Source organism: Zonotrichia albicollis, chromosome 28 (assembly GCF_047830755.1).
Source record: "Zonotrichia albicollis isolate bZonAlb1 chromosome 28, bZonAlb1.hap1, whole genome shotgun sequence".
In the NCBI taxonomy this organism is placed as follows: domain Eukaryota; kingdom Metazoa; phylum Chordata; class Aves; order Passeriformes; family Passerellidae; genus Zonotrichia; species Zonotrichia albicollis.
In genome coordinates, this window is record NC_133846.1 from 2,768,042 (window position 1) to 2,781,996 (window position 13,955).

The following is a 13,955-nucleotide window of genomic DNA, read 5'->3' on the forward strand; positions in this document are numbered from 1 at the left end:
CCACTTTCCATAAAAAATGCTGGGATGTGAAGTTGAGCTTGGTGTGTTTTAACCTTGCTTTGCAAACTGGGGGTTCCTGGGTGCTCCCTGCTCACAGAGGTTGTGGCTGGGCAGAGGGTCACAAAACCCTAACATTTCCTCACAGATATCTGATATTTTCCCTCAGAAAACTCAGATCCACAGCCCAGAGAAAAAATGTCCTTTGTAGTCTGCAAGGCTGTCTAAACAGAGTATGAAAATAGATGACATCACTTACACAATTTGGGTTTTCTCCACCAAAATGAAAAGCTCCATTCGTGTGAACTCCCCGACAATTGTCAGAGGAGGGAACTTTTCAAATGAAAAGCTTCATCTCACTAATTTAGAGCAACAAAAACCACAACACTGCTCTGAAAGCTTTGATTTCCAAAAGGCATGACGTTTTTTAATTTATTTAGAAGCAGGATGGAACAGTTTCATAAATCTCCTGCCACATATACCATCCACTTGGGCAATCTGACAGCTTGTTTGCCGGAATACATGAGGCACAGAAGGAGCATCACTATATTTATGTGTGCCCAAAAAGGACACAATATTATTTTTAAAAACCAAATAGAAAAAAAAAAAAAAAAGGAATGTTTTGGAGCTGGAGGAATGAAATTTCCTGCATTTTGCCTTCCAAGTATAGATGGTTCAAGGTTCTGCCTGTGCCATTCACTCACTCCCTTTGTGTGGCCGAAATTTTCCCAGATATTTCCACAGATGCTGGCTGCTCCTGGCTCCTGAGGATGCCACAGCCCCAAGGAGTTTTATAAATCCAGAGGGGGAAATGATCTGTCTGTCGCAGCCGGCAGAGAGCCCACGAGAATGTCTGGGGGGGTTTTACCATCCAGGCTGCTGAAAAAGGAGCCAAGATGGGATCCCTGACCTTTCCCAGCCCTCCTCCACCCCACAGCCTGCTCTGGAAAAGCTTCAGCTCAACCAGGCAGCAAAATTAGAAATCTTCTCCAGGGACACTCTTACTCTTACACCATACTCTCGTCAGTGAGATGGGGGATGGAAGGAGGGAATTGTGAGTGCAGAGAGTCCTGTCCCTCTCGGAGGGGTTCCCACAGCACACTGGGGATGCCCAGGCAGGCTCAGGCAGCTGTCGAGGGGTAGGAGCAGAGCCAAGCCCTGGCCTGTGATTCATGGAGCAAGAAAATCATGTTTGAGCTGAGGAACTGCAGCACTTCACTGTGAGAGCTTCAATGAGAGATGCAGGACTTTAGGTGGCTCTCCAAAATTCAGTTTACTCCATCCAAGATGTCACGGCAGCCCAAGTTTGTGGGTGACAGAGCTGTGCCCACAGCTGTCAGCTCCAGCTGCAGGCAGGCCTGGAGACCCTTTGGTTTTGGTTACAAATGCATTAAATACTTTTCTTTTGGTTACATTGCATTCTATACTTATCTTTGCTCAGCATCTTAATACAGTAGAACCAATCTATACCTTAGCTATTATCTATAGCCCATCATAACTACTGTAATTACCATATTCATGTTACTGTTCTCCAGTCACTCAAACTTAGTGCATCACAGTTTAAGCTAGAAGTTGTTTTTCAGTTTTCTTGTAATAGAAAATTCTGAGACCTTTTTTCTACTTGCAACATTTGATAACTTATTTGCCTGTGCTATCTTTCTGCTTAATAAAAACATCTTCTTGCTTAAAGTAAGTTTATCTTTTTCTCTAAGTCCCCTTCTAACTAACACACCTTTTGCCTCTTTAGTTATCCAGTAAGACTGGCTCAGCAATTCTTTTCTCCTATATCAAAACTTGCTTCCATCTCTATCCCTTCATCAGACTCTACATTTAAAAATCTTTCTGCCAAGCACACATATCTGTGAGACTTTCTTGTCAAACTTTCATCCTTCCCAACACTCCATAAGTGTCCAGGTCCTCTCATCCCCACTGCTCACACAAACCTGACTGGCATTCCATAATGGAGTTGTTTTTCCAAAAATTTTTGGACTTATACCTGTTACTTAAGGCTTTTTGAAGGTTCATGATAAATGCTTAATTTCTTAGAGAAATCCTGGTTATTATAACCTCATTTTTATCCTAAGTCACCACAGCAAGATGAAATAATAAACATGAAGAATTGTCCAATCAATTAAAAATCAGATATTGCAATGAACTAAACCCCAGCTATTTCCAACAAACTAAAAATCAGACATTACAAATAACCAACTGCAGCACAGTAATGTTTTTAAGTTCAGGTTAATAGTTGTTGGATTATGATTACAGGTTTTAGGTGAAAGCTACCAAACACTTTGTCCAATTTTCGTGGCCACTTCCAATTCCTGTCCTGCTCTGGGAAAATGCAAGGACTGGGGAGATTTTGTGAGATTTTGTCCTACACAGTGCAGAACCTGGCCCAGAGGGAGAGCAGCTGCTCCCAAGAGCTCCAGGTGTGTTTTGGAAGAATCAGCAGAAATCCCCTGCAAGGTTTGGCAGCTGCTGCCCCACAAACACAGAGGTGCTGTTATTCCAGCAGATTCCCAGCCTCCACACCCTGAGCATCTCTTTTGTGCTCTCCAAAAGCTCCTCTGCAGGATTTTCCTGCAGGAATGTGGGAAACACAGGAGAAAATCCACAGTGGGTCCCAGCTCAGCCCTGGAGGGAACAGCCTGGGCTCAAAGTGCCTGATGAAAACCAGCAAGGCCATACCAAGAGTCTTCCCTGGGCTGTGACCCCATAAAAGTCATAATATTTTTCCTTAAATAATCATAAAATATCTCAAATTAGGAAGGACCCATAAGGATCATCATGTTCAACTACCTGTTCCATGCAGGGATACCTAAAACTAAGCCATAAGAACCACCAAAAAAAAAAAAAAACCCTCTATATAAAAAAAATAGATATAGAATATAGAATATAGAATATAGAATATAGAATATAGAATATAGAATATAGAATATATATATAATATATAATATATAATATATAATATATAATATATAATATATATAGACAATATAGAACATATATAGTATAGAATATATGTAGAATATATATATGTAGAATATATATTTCTAAGTATAAAAAATTCTATATTTTAAATATATTTATATATTTATATAAATTTATAAATATATAAAATATAGAATTTTTATACTTTATATATATTTTATATTATATAGATATATAAATATATATAAATATATAAAAATACATATAACCAATTATATATATATATATATATATATATATACTGTATTATATATGCAATACATTACAGAATACATAAATGCAATCACCAGAAACATAGAAAGATGTAAAAATTACTCTCTCACCTTTCTAAATCTTTGTGTTACAGTAACTATCCAGTATTTTTTTCTACCCTTTTACTGGTTTTTGTGCTTACACTGACAGTCTAAGGTACGTCAGGTAGGCAAGTGCTTTAAGTGCTGTGTTTGTCCAGAACTGAAGAGTATAAAAACCATGCACAGTAAATAACTGACATAAAAACAGGTTTCCTTCTTCCACTCAAAACTCTGTAAAGGCAGAAAAAACAAAAAAAAAAAAAACCAAAAAAAAAAAGGAGTGGAAATCAAATATCTGCTCTCATCTGTCTTGCTCAATGTAAAAACTTCAAAACTCAAAACTTGGCTTCCTTTCTCAGTAAATTCCATATGACATAGTGGCAGATAAATGTAACAAATATTTAACACAAGCTGCCTTCACACAAGCAGTGGATCAGCTCAAACACTGTTTAATTAAATATCTTCCCTTTTAATTAAATATTTTCCCTACAATCATCTAAAGGACATGGAAGTGTAGAAGAGTAGGACACACATGTATTAAAGAGCTCCAGAGTATTCTGCCTTCCTCAGAAAGTTGCATTTTAGGGCTTTCTCAAGTCAGAAGTCAGCCTTGGTCCTGCCTGGGTTTATTTCCCCCCAAATCTACAGAAATCTCCCACATTCATAACATTCTACAGCAATGGGAAGAAAGAACAGACATCCATCCTCTTTCCTGAGAGTGGAATTTGTTGCCCCCTGCTTCCCATGCCGTAAAAGCACACAGCATCACCTTTGCCATGGCTCTCAGGACTCAGTTCCATCAAATTCCTCCAATTTTTCCCATTATTTTACTCCTTTTCCCCATTATTTTGCTCCTTTTCTCATTAATTTACTCCTTTCCCCCATTATTTTACTCGTCTCCCCGTTATTTTACTCCTTTTCCCATTATTTTACTCATTTTCCCATTATTTTACTCCTTTCCCCATTATTTTACCTTTTCCCATTATTTCCCTCCTTTTCCCATTATTTTACTCATTCTCCCATTACTTTATTCCTTTCTTTCATTATTTTACTCATTTTCCCCATCATTTTACTCCCTTTTCCCATCATTTTACTCCCTTCCAGACTAAAATATTCCATATATTCCTTTCTTTCTGCATAAAATCCTTCATCCCCTTCAGCTCCCCCTTGTTCAGACCTCTCCCAGCTCCCTCCCTTCCCCTGGAGCACTGGAATCCCTGCACATGTGCCCAGGCAATTTCCACAGGCACAGAATTTATTCTGCAGGTTGCCTCACGTTAGAGACCAATTAAATCATCCAAATGTAATTAATTTTCCTGATTCTGAACAGTCAGCTCAGAGCCAATTGCTCTTAGTGCAAAATTAGGTTTTTGAAGGGGTTTTTGTTGGGGTTTTTTTGAAAAATAGTAATCCTGGTGCATCACTTCACATCCCTACACTTACCTTTACCTTTCATTCATTTGACAGAAAATGTAATGTAATAACATCCTCCTGCAGTTCCTCAGGGAGTTTGAAGATCAAAACCCACCATAAAAACCATGAAAAAGAGTTTCCTTGCTATTTTCCCATTCCTAAATCCCTTCTGCACACCCCAGGCCCAGCTTCAGATCCCAGGACCTGCTGGAAATCAACTCTTTAATCCCATTTTTCTTCCTACCTTCTAAAAGATCCAGAGGGAATTTCCTTTTCTGGACCAGGACAGCTCAGCAGTGTCAGCACAGAAATTGCTTTTCTGAAATGCATGGCTGTGATTTTGAGATTCTTTCAGATTGGAGAATATAATATTTTTATTTGGTTCTGTTTAAGTGAAACCAGCTAAAGAGTGGAAGCATTTCAGGAGGCTCAGGGGGAACTTCTGGCTCTGCACAATCCCTGCCAGGAGGGGACAGGGACAGGGACAGGACAGAGAAATGTCCAGGGGGTCAGGATGGATTTTGGGGAATATTTCTTCACCAGGGCAGTGGTGGAGTCTCCATCCCTGGGGGATTTAAAATCCATGTGGGTATGTGGATTAGTGATGGCCTTGGCAGGGCTGGGTTGCTGAAAATGAGGAATTCCAAGTCAAGCTGAAGAGGAGGAAATGAGAGGGAAGTGTTCACTCAACCCAGATTTGTTGTAGTTTCAATTTCTACAGCTCCTTACAGAATTCTGTTTGAGCACTTTAAGAAGAGGGGCATTTCTGCTGTCTGAGGTTTGAGCACACAGAACAGCATGAAATATTTCTATCTATGCAGGTACAGCTCACCTGGCACCAGAATGAGGTCAGTTCATGGAGAATCACACCAAGGACAAGTGAAATTTTATTTGAAGAACCTTTAAAACAAGAAACAAAAACATACCTTAGCAGTAGATTGCTTTGTCACCGCTAGAACAAATGATGAACATCCTGCTAGAGTCAGGGAGATTAAGGAATCATTTTTCCTGAAGGTAACTGATTTTACAGTTGTCAGTAAGTGGAAAATAAATAACTTTTTAAGAGGGGCTCCTCAGAGAAAAGCATTTGGATTCCCCCAAGCCTGGGGCTGCAGTTGATGTTCTGTGGCAGAGGGGACGGGGAGGGGAAGGGGAAGGGGAAGGGGAAGGGGAAGGGGAAGGGGAAGGGGAAGGGGAAGGGGAAGGGGAGGGGAAGGGGAAGGGGAAGGGGAAGGGGAAGGGGAAGGGGAAGGGGAAGGGAAGAGAAGAGAAGAGAAGAGAAGAGAAGAGAAGAGAAGAGAAGAGAAGAGAAGAGAAGAGAAGAGAAGAGAAGAGAAGAGAAGAGAAGAGAAGAGAAGAGAGAGAGAAGAGAAGAGAAGAGAAGAGAAGAGAAGAGAAGAGAAGAGAAGAGAAGAGAAGAGAAGAGAAGAGAAGAGAAGAGAAGAGAAGAGAAGAGAAGAGAAGAGGACAATGGAGAGGAATTGTGGAGTTCGTCTCCCTTTGCTGCTTTTAGATTTTGTCAGGAAAACAGAATACATAACAATTATCAACTTCAATTCTATGCTATAATCTTACACATTTTTATAAGGCAGTTAAATCCTTAAGCAACTCGATTAATAAAAAAAACAGTGATACCAAAATTTACCAATGTTGTCAATAATTTCCAGAACATTTTGTTTCTCAGCTGATGTCAATAATCCAAAATTTACCAAATTCTACATTCATCATTTTAAACCTTTCCAGACAACTTTAAATCAGTGATGGAAACACTGAAGTTTTCTGTGGTCGATCTCAGCTGTGGAATTCTGAGCCGTGTTTAGGAGATGGAATACACCAAATAAACCAGGCAATGAGCCCTCAGAGCAGGGATTGTGCCCCTCAGCCCTTCCAAGTCTGCTGCATCCCCAGGGAATTAATTAACTTGGAAATAAAAGAGCAGGATGACAGCAGAAGGGAGTGCAGCAGATACACAGAGGTTTTTCCACATCACTGTTTTAAATTTAGGTGACCAAACTTCGACCTCTGGTTCCTGCACTCAGGGTCTGGCTCTCTTTGAATGCAAGAGGCCATGTACAAATGTCACCTTTTATCTGGGCTGGATGGGAGGTGATATTTTTGGCAGCATTAAGGGTTTTTTTTCTAGAATTTCTTTATGTCCCATATTCCTCAGTATTTATTTTATAGTTGTGTGTCCCTGTCCCCTGGGAGCCTTGGTCTGAGAACTTTCTGCCGTGGTTTTGGTCGGTATTTGAATGAACATTTAGCTCCTTTTTTTGTGTCATTCAGTCACGTTTTCCCCCTCCCAGGACTGAATTTGGGTTTCTTTACCCCTCTTTGGAGAACTTATTGTCCAACATTAATTCTCTGAGGCTACAGATTAACCACCCCAGCATATTTCAAGTCTAAAGTTTGAAATCCAGTGAGAAATAAAGGTGAAAAAAAGACACAATGTGAGAATAAAAATTATATTGATCATCTGGCAATGTTTCAGGAGCTACATGAAATTTGTTCTCATCTCTTAGTGGCAGACAATGAATCTCAGTTTTCTTTTCCAGAGAATGGCTATAGGGAATTATTTTTTAATACTAAAATGTCATAATATCAAATAATATCCCATTATAATAATTTCAGACATAGCAGCCTATTAAAAGTTGAACTTAGTGATCTGCTGCTCTGGAGCTTAATTCTGCAGAAGGAAAAATCACTGTTCCTCAGGTCCTGACTCCTCAGAAATGGCATTTGACGTGGTTTTTCCTTGGTGGGTTCCAGGTTTAACCAGTGATCAGCCTTTGTTTCTCTGCTGGGAAGACCCTGCTGAATTCCCTTCACTCAGCACCATGTGCCAGCAAGAAGCCAAACTCCAGAAAAAGAAAGAAAAATTCACACTTGATGTGTCTGGAGAGCTGCAGGCCATGGAACCACTTCACCCAGGATAAAAAGATGGAAAAGAAATAGCTGTGATAATAACCAGGCATTTACACTTCAGTCTAAACAGTTTTGAAGAGCCACAGGTGTACTCTGGAGCACAGATTTCTCCTTTCCCCAAGAGAAAACATCCACAGAAAACCAGGGAGTGCTGTACATCAGGATTATATCCTGAACTTCACAGAATATCCTGAGCTGGAAGGGATCACTGAGCCCAACCCAGACACCCCAAATCCCACCCTGGCATCCCTGGAGTGGTGTCCAAACCCTCCTGGAGCTCTGGCATCCTTGGGGGGGAAAATTCTTTAATTTCTCTGACTGGACCTGAAATTCCTTCATATTTTCCACCACTGGCTGTTCTCACTTCCAAGAATTCCGAGGGACCCCTGAATACTGAGAAACGCTGCAATTCTGGTGAAAAGCAAAGCAACACCTTCCAAAGAGGCTGGAACAGCTCTGGAACAGATGCTGATCTTTGCCTTGAGGTCAGTATGTGCTGGTGAGTCACCAGGGCAGAGATTAGAACGCCGTGTTTGTGTTGAGATTATCTGCTGTAAACGCATCCGGGTGGCTGTCCTGGGATTAGTGGGGGCTGACATTTGTGTGCTATCACCTCATTGTTATCTGCTCCTCACAGGCTTTGCTGGCAGCTCCAGAACCACCTCCCCCATCCAGCTGAGGAAGGGGAATAAGAAAGTGGAAAAGGTCAGAAGTCTGGAGTGATCTTCACCATGTGCTTCACATTTGTATCACAAAAATTAATGGAGTAACTGCAACCCCAAAGCCAAAGGACAAAAGCTCTCTCCCCTCCGGGCTGCAACCACCTCACACGCAGGATTTGTGTCTGATTCTCCTCCCAGGTGTAAGACAGTAACAGAACGAGGGGGAAGAGTTTTAAATGAAAAGAGGAAGATTTAGATAAGATATTGGGAAGGAATTGTTCCCTGTGAGGGTGGGCAGGCCCTGGCACAGGTGCCCAGAGCAGTTGTGGCTGCCCCTGGATCCCTGGAAGTGTCCAAGGCCAGGCTGGACAGGATTTGGAGCAGCCTGTGATAGTGGAAATTGTCCCTGGCCATGGAAGGGGTGAGGCTGGATGATCATTGTCCCTTCTGACCCAAACCATTCCAAGATCCTCTGATTCCATGATAAGATTTATCTCCAACATCGCAGGTTGTAGCTGAAGTTTGCTGAGACATTTCTGCTCTTTCCTTCTCCTGCTAGAACTGGAACACCACATTCCAGACACCTGCTCTTCCCATAGGGAGAAAATTTCCAGCAGAGAAACTCCTGGAGGAACCCTGGAGTGGTTCCACCATGGGCAGGGATGGCTCCCACTCAGCCAGGTGAGATTTGGGGTGCTGGAGAGCAGAGCCTGAGAGATCAGAGCAGAGCTGGGACTCCTGATAGAAACACATCTTCATCCCAAGCTGAAGGCAGAGAAATGCCCCAGCTGAGCCCATCCCTTCCCAGCACAAAAGAACTCCAAATGCCAGGAAGCTCTTCCCAGAGAAAGTGGGGAAATGAATTTTATGTATGCCTTTGGCCTCTGCTGGTGCCAGAGGGAGCTGCTCCTTTCAGTGACACTCACAATCTGAATTAGCTCTGAATTACCTATGAAAGAACCAGAATTGCTGCTTCTCTCCTATAAAAGTTCCCAGTGGGACCCTTTGGTTTTCAGCACCAACACAAGCAGCCACTTTCCAGAAGCACAATTATCACTTCATTCCACTGCTTTACAAAGCAGAACAAAGAATCTGAAGGGGAAAAGAACCCCACTTAACAAAATTCATAACAATAAGCTTTAATAGAATGCATTAGTTTCTCCTCATTTGGTTCTAGAGAGGACAGTGTGATTCCAGGAATGTTTGGGCCAAAAGTTTCACTGTTTGGGCCAAAATGTCACTGAAAGCCTAATCCTTAGAAAACATTGGAAGATGAACTTTGACTGTATAGAACTTTAAATAAAAATAGCATTTTTACTAATGTATTCTTCCCAAGTGCCTGCTTCTTCCTAGCATGTTTCCCATCCCAATACTGTTTTTGCAGCTGGCAAATGACACTGCCAATGAGTCTTTATGTTCAATGTTATTTAATATATTCCCATCAGAAAGCTATTTTTACTGTACAATTTCAATATCTTCTTGAAGTGTCTTGCATGTAATGTTCATATTTTAATTTACATTTCTTTCCCATAGGATAAGTAAATAGAGATTCAAACAACAATATTGAACCAATTTAGGTTTGTTTGCTGAGAGAAGAGATCTTATAGAACGGAAAAATGCTTTGTTTTATTGAAAATAAAAAGAAAAATGCAACTTTTTCAGGCAGTTATCCTGGAGATAATGGATAGACCACCCTTCTAATGGGAGATTTGCATTTTATTTTATAGGTTTGGGGAAATAATGTGGTCAATAATCATTTAAATGGTGGGATGGAATGCTCTCAGATCCTATCCCATTCATTGAACAACTTTGACAGGTACAACCTTCAACTGAGGGAAACAGCAGCCTGGCCTGGGGCTCAGAACAATTTTATTTGGGGTTTGAGGAGCAGCTCTTATTATACAGGTTTGCCCAGGACAGATCTCATCACACCAAGATATTCAGTCCCTTCCTGCTGTACACTACTGTACAATAATAATAATTAATCCACATCCTCTGATCCTTCTCTCAGACTGAGAAAATTTTTATTCACACACAACCAGTATAAAAATACTGTGACCTCTTTAACAATCTTCAAGCCAATACTTTCTGCTGAATTGGAAAAATAATCTTATGTGGCTACAGAAATAATGTTTGTGTTTTATCAGCGCTGTTCCCGCCAAAGGCTGGATTATCTGTTTCACATCCATTTAAACACAGGAAGGTTATAATGGGGCAGACAGCAATCTGGGCTTTATTGGCTGGGAAAACTGACCTCATAAATCTGATTTGATACATCTGTCCTTTGGGCTGTCTGCATGTATGCCCATGCATCCACTTGGCCGTGTGCCTGCTCACTGGTGGATCAGCTTCTGTGGCTACTGCTCCGAGGATTTTCCATCTCCCCCTCCCTGCTGCAAAAATAAACGCACTGAGGGAAGTGCAGAAAGGAAGATGTGTTTATGGGTGCTTGGAGGTGCTTAAGAGAGATGAGATATTCTGGGAGGAACGCTCAGGAAAACATAGAAAGCACCCAGAGCAAGGCTGATTGTCCATTTCTGGCTGCACACAGGGGTGTTGCTCCCTCTGGCACAGGGTGGCTGCTCCTGGATCCATGGAAGTGTCCAAGGCCAGGCTGGATGGGGCTTGGAGCACCCTGGGACAGTGGAAGTGTCCCTGCCCATGGCAGAGGTGAGGCTGGGTCAGGATTCTATGATAAGATTTATTTCCAGCACCCCAGACTGTAGCTGAAGTTTGCTGAGACATTTCTGCCTTTTATTTCTCCTTCTGAAACTGGAACACCACATTCCAGACACCTGCTCTTTGCACAGGGAGAAAAATTCCAGCAGAGAAACTCCTGGAGGAACCCTGGAGTGGTTCCACCATGGGCAGGGATGGCTCCCACTCAGCCAGGTGAGATTTGGGGTGCTGGAGAGCAGAGCCTGAGAGATCAGAGCAGAGCTGGGACTCCTGATAGAAACACATCTTCAACCCAAGCTGAAGGTAGAGAAATGCCCCAGCTGAGCACATCTCTTCCCAGCACAAAAGAACTCCAAATGCCAGGAAGCTCTTCCCAGAGAAAGTGGGGAAATGAATTTTATGTATGCCTTTGGCCTCTGCTGGTGGCAGAGGGAGGTGCTCCCTTCAGTGACACAACCTGAATTACCTCTCCTTGCTGGTTCTCTCCTATAAAAGTTCCCAGTGGGACCCATTGGTTTTCAGCACCAGCACAAGCAGCCACTTTCCAGAAGCACAATTATCACTTCATTCCACTGCTTTACAAGGCAGAACAGGATGATCTTTAAGGTCCTTCCAACCCAAACCAGCCTGGGATCCTTCCTGGTCCTGTGATTCCCTGTGAGGACACAGTGGAGTCCATCCTTACACAAGGCTGCACCTCAAATATCATCTCCTACATCAACACCAAGGCTTGGGGCTGCCACCTGAACAGCCCATCCCAAACCTGCTCTTTCCATGGTGATAAAAATGTTCCAGCAGAGCCTCAGCTGGGGGAGCCATGGAATGGTTTGGGTTGGAAGGGACCTTAGAGCCCAGCCCATTGCTTTCCATCACCTCTCCCACACCAACACCAAATCATTGCTACCTGTCACCTACCCCAGCCAAAAATACCCAATTTTCTGTGAGCCCAAGCTGTGAGCAGGGGCTGAAGGATCTGAACTGGCCCTGTGTGACCCCAAACTGGGGGTTCCAATCCTTGCAGGTGCTGGATGTGCTGGACTCCCTTTCCTGCAGTGAATGTTCCAGTTTGTCCAACACCAGAGACACCTGGGGGTTGCTGTGCTCAGTGCAGATCCCTTGCAGTGAGTTATCTGAATAAAAACCACCACCAATCCCTTTTCCCTCCTGTTTTCCAGCCATTCCATGAGTCAGGACCCCTGATTCAGTTTTCCACCAGCAAACCAACCTAATATTGCTAGTGAGTAAAAGAAAAATAATAAAAAAGAGTATATTTTGCTCTTTTCCTTTGTATATTTTAACAAAGGTCCAGGTACCAATCATAGACTCATTGAGGTTGGAAAAGGTCATAATTGGCAGTTTTTGAAACAGCTCATACAAGGTCAGGAATGTGTTTGCTCCTTTCCCCTCATATCAAGGACCTTTGATGTAAAACTTCAAAAGTGCTCCTATTATGTTCTACATAAAAAGTGAAATTTATGATAGTAGTAGGAACAAATTAAAAATTAAATATTCTCATTTTAGAACATTTCCCTCCTGCCTTAGGTTTTCTTTTTTGATAGACCCACAGGTAATTCAAGGATTGATAAACATTTCTGTTCCAAATATCTGATGTAGCTGATAGATGCAAGAACAGCAGCAAAATACGTTAAAAATTATTAAAACATTATAAATCTGTGTAAACCCTAAGCAGCCTGGCTTGGAATCTGTACTGATTTCTGCTTGTTTCAGGCTCTGTTGTTTAACTTTATAGTGGGAGAGCAGAGGATTAAACCCCAGATTAGCCTCCATTCTCTGGCTGGATTTGGCAGTCCAGCTGTTTAGAAGGAAAGCAAAGAGGAATAGGCTCAGGCTATTGATCCAATTTTCTGCTCTGTGCTGAGAGAACACAGCAGCCTGAGCTGATTTTAGAACAACTCCACTTCCCAACAGCTCTTCTCGTAGTGCAGGATAAGATAAGAAGATCATGGGAACAGCAGCTGATAGACTAATCCACCCATTGATTTCTCCTCCCTGCTTACTCCCTGTGTTTTAATTGAATTTTGTGGTTCAGCATTGGTTTCGGCCCAGGCTTTCCGAGTCAACCAGAGTACAAAGTAAAGCAATGGGAAAAATCAAATTCTTGAATTTTGTCCAAATGGAATTGGACAAAAATAGACTCAAAGATTCTCATTGCAAATTGGACTCTGGAATGAAGGTTGTGTTGAGGGGGGTTTTTTGTTGTTGTTCTGGTTTGGGTTTTTCTCCTTTTCACTCAGCTCTTGCTTGCAACAAGGCCAATGTGAAAAGGAGAATGCTGGGAAAGAGACATTTTCTTGTTCCCAGCAAGCAGGTTAAAAATTTGAGGGAGCTGGAGGTTTTGAAGAACTCACTTTTGACACAGAAGTCACAGAAGAAACTTAGCAGACAGGGACAAGTTGCTGTCAGTCACCTCTTACACAAATATTTCCTTTGCCAGCCGTGCTCCAGCTCGGTTTGCTGGCTCTCATCAGTGCTCTAATGCTAATAATTCAACTGCTGGACATCCAGAGGCATCACAGTGCTGAACATAATTCTAAAAGCAAAGGAGTAATTTAAAAATAGAGATGAACACTTCCACTGCAGCACTGGGCAGTCTCTCCATGCCCTGCCTGCTCTGCTTCAGACAAGTCACAGATTTTTCCACCACCTTGAGGACAACTCCTGGATCCCTCTTTCCTTTTGCTTTACAAGGCCCTTAAGAACTTAAGGTTTACAAACATGGGTGATGATTTGTTTGATCACTTAGAGCCAAGATTATGGATGGTAATTTCAACACCTCCCTTATTCCCCAGCATCCCAAGCAAAGTGCAGGGAAGGGATGCCCCCTCCTCATTGTCAGAGCTGACTCAAAGCCTGGTTCCAGTCCCAAAGGACACTGTGCTCTGCTCAGGTGGCAGAGGAACCCACAGCACACATGGAAACAGAACATCCAGGATGGGAAAAGGAAAAGCACACGCACAACACAGCTTTTCCCACT

The 13,955-nt window shown here is 42.3% G+C and overlaps 1 long non-coding RNA gene across 1 annotated transcript in view; it reads right to left on the bottom strand.

The window, feature by feature from the left end:
- Positions 1-4,799: 4,799 nt before the first annotated feature.
- Positions 4,800-13,955, bottom strand: part of LOC141725244 (uncharacterized) — a 78,805-nt gene continuing 69,649 nt past the window's right edge. Inside the window, exon 4 of the long non-coding RNA XR_012577092.1 lies at positions 4,800-5,594. This is a non-coding gene — a long non-coding RNA (uncharacterized LOC141725244). The remainder of the gene's footprint in view (positions 5,595-13,955) is intronic.